Source organism: Mus caroli, chromosome 2 (assembly GCF_900094665.2).
Source record: "Mus caroli chromosome 2, CAROLI_EIJ_v1.1, whole genome shotgun sequence".
Lineage (NCBI taxonomy): Eukaryota > Metazoa > Chordata > Mammalia > Rodentia > Muridae > Mus > Mus caroli.
Window position 1 is genome coordinate 107,238,095 of NC_034571.1, and position 6,270 is coordinate 107,244,364.

At 38.9% G+C, this 6,270-nt stretch overlaps 1 long non-coding RNA gene across 1 annotated transcript in view; it reads right to left on the bottom strand.

The window, feature by feature from the left end:
- The window catches only part of LOC115029422, a 40,381-nt gene extending 35,333 nt beyond the window's left edge, over positions 1-5,048 (bottom strand). The window contains exons 1-2 of the long non-coding RNA XR_003834996.1: positions 5,000-5,048; positions 4,305-4,451 (exon numbers count right to left, since the gene is read on the bottom strand). This is a non-coding gene — a long non-coding RNA (uncharacterized LOC115029422). The remainder of the gene's footprint in view (positions 1-4,304; positions 4,452-4,999) is intronic.
- Positions 5,049-6,270: the final 1,222 nt, after the last annotated feature.

Consider the following 6,270-nt stretch of genomic DNA (forward strand, 5'->3'; position numbering starts at 1 on the left):
AAAGTATCCACATAAGATATGATACCTTGAATCTGATAGAGCAAGGTGTAAGAAACATGGTTGAACTTAAAGGCATGGGAAAGAACTTGCTGGTGAGACCTAGTATGGCATTGATTAAAACTAAAAATTGACCAATAATACACATGGAAAAGCTTATGTACAGCAAAAAGCCACCAGTTTTCCAGTGAAGAGGAAGCATATAGAATGGTAAAAACAAATCTTTACCAGTCAGCTCTTTGTCTGACAGAAGGTTGTTTTTTGGAATATACAAAGTACTAAAATGTTAAACAACAAAGAATCCAATTTAAAATTGGGGCATAGAACCAAAACAGAATTTCTCAAAAGGCAAAATACATATGACTAAAAAATATTTTTTCAAATTTCCTTAGACACCAGGGATATACAATTTGGAACTAGCTTGAGATTTCAATTTATCCCATTCAGAATAGTCAACACTAAAAACAAGCATAGCAGACATTGGCGTGGCTGTAGGAAAGGAGAAATGAATGCTGATGGGAATACAAACAGGTGGAACCACTATGAAAATAGGTGTGGCCACACCTCACAAAGTGGGAAATAGATCTAGCCATGCCATTCTTTAGTATACATCCGACATATGTTGTATCTTACTGCAGAGATTCAGTAGATACAGAGAGATGCTCCTCCGTGCTCACTGCTGCTCTAGTCACAGAAGCTAGAAAATGGAAGCAGCGAACTGATAATTAGGAATGAATATGTGGTACATTTATAGAACAGAATATTTTGGTTATTATTTAGCTATCAAAATTGAAATTATTAAATAACTGAAAGAAAACCAGTCACCCTGAGAGAGGTAACTCAGAACCAGAAACTCAGAAACACAAATGTTAGTTTGAAATTTCTTAGATGTGTGTGCTTTGTTTGCAATATATGGTTATTGAGAAACTATAAAGGAATAATATGGAAGATGGGATTTTTCAGGTGACAGATCATAGAAGACATTGATATAAAGAGGGAAAGGAAATTATGGAACATAAAGGACTAAATGAGGCGGAAGATGGGAAAGCAGGGCAGAGGAGAAGCTATGGGGGAGGAAAGCTAATATGGGGGCTGGAGAGATGGCTTAGTGGTTAAGAGCACTGTCTACTCTTCCAGAAGTCCTGGGTTCAATTCCTAGCAACCACCTTGTGGCTCACAACCATCTGTAATGGGATCTGATGCCTTCTTCTGGTGTGTCTTTAAATCTTTTTTTTTTAAAAAAGCAATATGGAAACCTACTACTTGTAGAAGCTTTCTAAATGTATACATATACAAAAAGAACTTTAATGGAGTTACCCTATAATGAAGTGGAAATACCCTAACTAGATACCACAGGCTAGCAACTAAAAACCCTAGGACCAGAAATGGATTACATCTTTTTGAGTAGTTGGAGTTACATGAACCCTTGAATAATATTGTGGCTGCCCTTGGCTATTGTCCAGAACTTGGTGATAAGACCCTTTTACTGAAAATAACACATCCTTGAGTCGCTTGGAGAAATCAAGCTGGTCCTCCCCTGGAAGCGTCATTTTCTCCTGGTTAGCTCTCATAATTCTGGAAGGTGCTATGCAGGCTCCTGGAGGAGAGAAACGTTTTTCTCATCCATCTGTGAACCCTGAAAGATCTAACAATGTCTGTCCTAACACAGTAGGCACATGGCTACATTCGTAGTATTAATGTTGTGGGTGTAACTAACCACTGACTGATTGGATCTGAGATCAGTTTTTTGAAGTAGAATCCATACTTGGCACTGTGAATGCAGGCAAGATTCTGAGGACAGACTGAAGCACTAGAGGAGACTCTATTGCCCTTCCAAGGACCTGGAATGTTCATGGAAGAAGGGACAGAAAGATTCCAAATGCAGACGTGGGTGGGTAACTCCAAGGAAACAGTGTTTTTCAGCTATAACAAGGCAAGTCACACATATAAACTCTTAGCGATTATGACAGAAGCACATAGCCTGTTCAAGAGCTAGCCAGATAGGATTCCAGCTTGGAAGCAGGGAAGCAAGCATATAATCCTACCCCTAGGTGAGAAAACATTGACATTTGATAGCTTCCAGAAAAGTCAGCGTTGGGTTTGGTTCTGGTTTAATGGCATGATCTCTGGTATAGCTATACATTTCAACAGCTCTGAGATTCAACTTTTCCAAACAATTTTGAATTAAATTGCTCTCTAGAACAACAGTTGAGAATTTAAACCTGAGAAGATAGCTCACTGAGTAAAGTCCTTCCTTCCCATGGGTGAGGATCTGAGCTCAAGATTCAGAACCCACATAAAAATGCCCGGTGTGGTGGCCTGTGCTTGTAATTCCAGCATAGGACAGGAGAGAAGAGGATTCCTAGTGTTCTCTGGTCAAATTGGGAAGCTTCAGGGCATCTTGTAAGACTGTCTCGGAAGAACTTGTTTGCTGCTCCTTAGGATGGTACCCGGTTTTTCTTCCTTCACAGGTATGTGCATGCATCTGAATATCCATCTACATCTGCATCTGCACCTACTTGCACAGGAGCAAATGCACATGCATAGCCCAAAGGGTCTTTCTATCCACTGAGCTTGCCCACAAGCATGCAAAACCTGATGGCAATGGCAATGTGCTCCCCTTACCCCTTCCCCTCTCTGCCTCAGACTCTTCCCCCTGCCCCTTCTTCCCTCCCTCCCTCCTTCCTTTCTCAGTGTCTACTCCCCCTCTCCTCTTCTTTCCCTCAGTTTATCTTTGTGTGTGTGTGTGAACCAATCTGTATCACCATAGATCAATAGTCAAGCACTACACCAATGAGGACATCTCTAACTTTTTATCTCAGTTTAGAAATGAATGGAGTTCAGAATATACGACTCTTCTATATGGTGACGGTCACATAAAAAAATGCCTTTCTTATAGCTATAAGAAAAATCCATTCTGAAGTCTGAATCCAGAAGACCTTGAGTCAAATCTGAAAGAATGGGCCTAACTAAGTTTAACGTGCAAGGGTGGAGGAAATGCATTTTTCATCCTTCACAAATGCAAGGATTGAGAATAAATTTCCCAGCTATAAATCTTAGCCATGCAAGTGCAAGATTCCTCACTGGCCTTCATGAACATTGTATAGACACATAAAAGATGGCAATAATGCAAGGATTGGAATAAGGGGGAAGGTAAAAAGAAAACTTAATTTTCCTCATTCTTTTAAGTGTGAGCCATTGTGATGTTAGGAGTTATAGTGGGAAGAACACGGACAGATACAAAGGTGTGGAACTGCTTCCCAGCTGAAGACTATCATAATCTGACAAGCAGTATGAGGGCCCGGTCTACCTCTGGTGGCAACCGGGTTCATAAGCTGAGAAAATTCTCAGAAAAATAGCTTAATGAGCATCATCTTCAAAGAGGACTCCGAAGGGAAGGTTCTGAGTAAGAAAGACTATTCCTGATCTACCAAGTAGTCAAAAGAGTTGAGAGTACCATAGAAATGAATCTTCCACAGCCCCTACTTGATATTGGCCTAGATTAGTGAAATCTAACTATCCACAGCAAAAGCAGAAACTTTTAAAATGCTACATCAAAGTTTAGAGTCAAACATAACTCTCTTTATTAAAGATTGGGATAAGGAATTAAAACACATGCAGTCTTTCACAAACCAGTGAATGTTCCAGGACATTCACTCCCCCAGGGACATTTCTCAAAGAACAAAACCAGTTTCATACACACTGTCTCAACAGGTAGCCAAGGCTACCCTAAACTTGGAACAGGCTAGTAAGCACCTGTATTTTATAGCAAAGGACAGAGAAGCATTGATGAAATCGCTAGTTGTTTTTACAAAGACATTTGTCACTCAACATTAAAAATAAAACAAAACAAAACAAACAAAAANCCTAGAAACAAAACCAACAACCTGATGAAATTTGAAAGGGTTGNCAGCAGTGTTCTGTATTAAATATTTTGTTATGTATTCTATAGTATTCCTCTTGTTTGGTTCTATGATCATTTATGTTCTTTTAAACAAGACTTGGCAATTTTTAAGACTTAACAGTTAGTTCAAATTCCTAACTACGTGCTCCAAANCCAAGCATCTAGCCAGTCCTAGGCTTAGCTGGTTCGCCGGAATGCGGCCCCTGCGATCATCAGTCCCCACTCTCTTTAAGTTCTGAGATTTTTGTATAAGTACAAGCACTTGCAGTGGTTTGTGAGACCATCACGATTGTTCTCCTGATAACTTCTAAATTCTATCAGCTGCCCAAACTGTGATGGAAGTGAGTGGTTGAAGAACGGGACTGTAGCATGTAACAACATGTATCTCAATGTATAAACTTACTCATGCTTTCAGAAGTGACACTGTTTATCTTCATATGCGTGAAATTTGGTCCCATGAGTGCAGTTCTAATTCTTCTGCTGGAGATGGTACAGAAAAGTCAGGCTTCTGTCCTGCTTAGTAGATGACATCAGGCTATTTAATAGAGTCCTGGCACAGGAAAGACTTAAATATTAGTTCAAAGCAAACTCCCACATTTTAAAAATCCTATTCTTTAGACAGTGTTTATTACATCAAGAAAGTATGCTGGATGGGAGGAAAGCTTAAAATACAATTTCTCATGCAGATAGCTTTTTAAATTATATGTATAAACATATAAATAAATAATTAGGAGTCATCTCATTCTTGGTTACTTATTCTTCCAGTGACTCACAATGCAGCTCAGACCTGACCCCTGATTTCTCTCCTGAGCCAATGACATTGCCTTGTAAAGAGGAGACCTTAACCACAGCCTTTAAAAAGAAATCTGCCTGCCTGCTGCTCTATGAACTTTCCATGTACTGTATGCAGGGATATGAGTGTAGCACTATTCTAAGCCCTCTTTACTGATAATTTAATGCTGCCTCTAAATTTAATGCCTATTGCCTTTGCACCAGAAAGCGGTTTTTACTGATGATAATGATGATGGTCATTAGGGCCTTAGAGACTTTTAAAAGGATCCAAGGATGAATGAATAAATAAAAACCACGGTGACTCACTTTGCACCCGATGCCATTAGTGGAACGCACAGCTCAGCACTGCTCCTCTCCCGCACTACGGCACGATTTAAATGTATGTTAAATTTCTTTTTTAAACAAAACGAGGATAATTTATTCAGAGAATATTATGAGATTTCAGAATGTCAGCAATCAGGCAAGCTACAGAAAGGAAATTCATTTTACCATGCTGACTTCTTTTCTCTCTAAAATTAGTCTACTGGAGTGACAACCGGCTTCTGGCAGGCTCTATGCTCACTCCTCCTTCTCAAGCATGGGGGACTTGTTCGTTGCCACAGTTTCATTGAATTCTTTGTTTTATGTTTGAAATCTATTAAAGAATGTCCAGTTGGATTGCCTTCTAATATTGCTCTGGGTTAAATGGGTGAAAACAGCATACCGGATTTCTGAGTACCACATTAGTTAAATTAATATGGATCAATAAGTATTTAATTTTCATGTTCATAAAATGTGAATGTATAAACCTTGCTCTTAAATGCTGGTATGCAGGTATAAAGAAATATGCCCCAAATAATTTTTATAAAGACATATGGTGTTTCCCTGAAATGGAAGTTGTCACAAGGTGGTGTAATTTAAACCATTACAGTGTATTCTATTTCTCAAAGGATTTGACTGCAAAAAACCAAAAAAAAACCCCCCCAAAAAACAAAAAACAAAAACCAAAAAAAACCCTGGTTCATTATGTTCATAAGGCATTGGGATTATGAGAGTAGTGTCTGTTTTCTTCCATAGAAGATGATTTCGAATCTGGGGATCAGGAAGGCTGAGTGTGCTAAACAACCATTTTTTTTTAACCCCTATACCCTTTCCCTTCCCTCACTGCTGTAGACAGTGGGATGCTTACAGGGACATTGAACCGGGATACACATAATGAGGTTTGTGTACCTTATTGTCTGTGAATGAGCCAGGTTATTAGTCATACCCATGCTTCATTCTCTTTCCTCCAAATAAAGAAAATAGTCCTACCATGTCTGTACAACACACCTGTGATACCATCTAGTTTGCAGAGGAACAATCATGAAGAGATGCAGAGATGACTAAAATGTTCTTACATTACGAAGATTCAGCATATTGAAATTTATATTTAAAGAAAAGTGAGTACATAGTTATTCACGTAGAGATGTAGACAAAGAAATAATAATATTTAAAAGCTAACTTCCACAAAGTCAAGTCAATTGCAAAATATTGACTTTGGATGGACCTACAGCAAGCCCTGAGTGTAACTCTGAAAACCACTGAGTGTCTTCAAACAT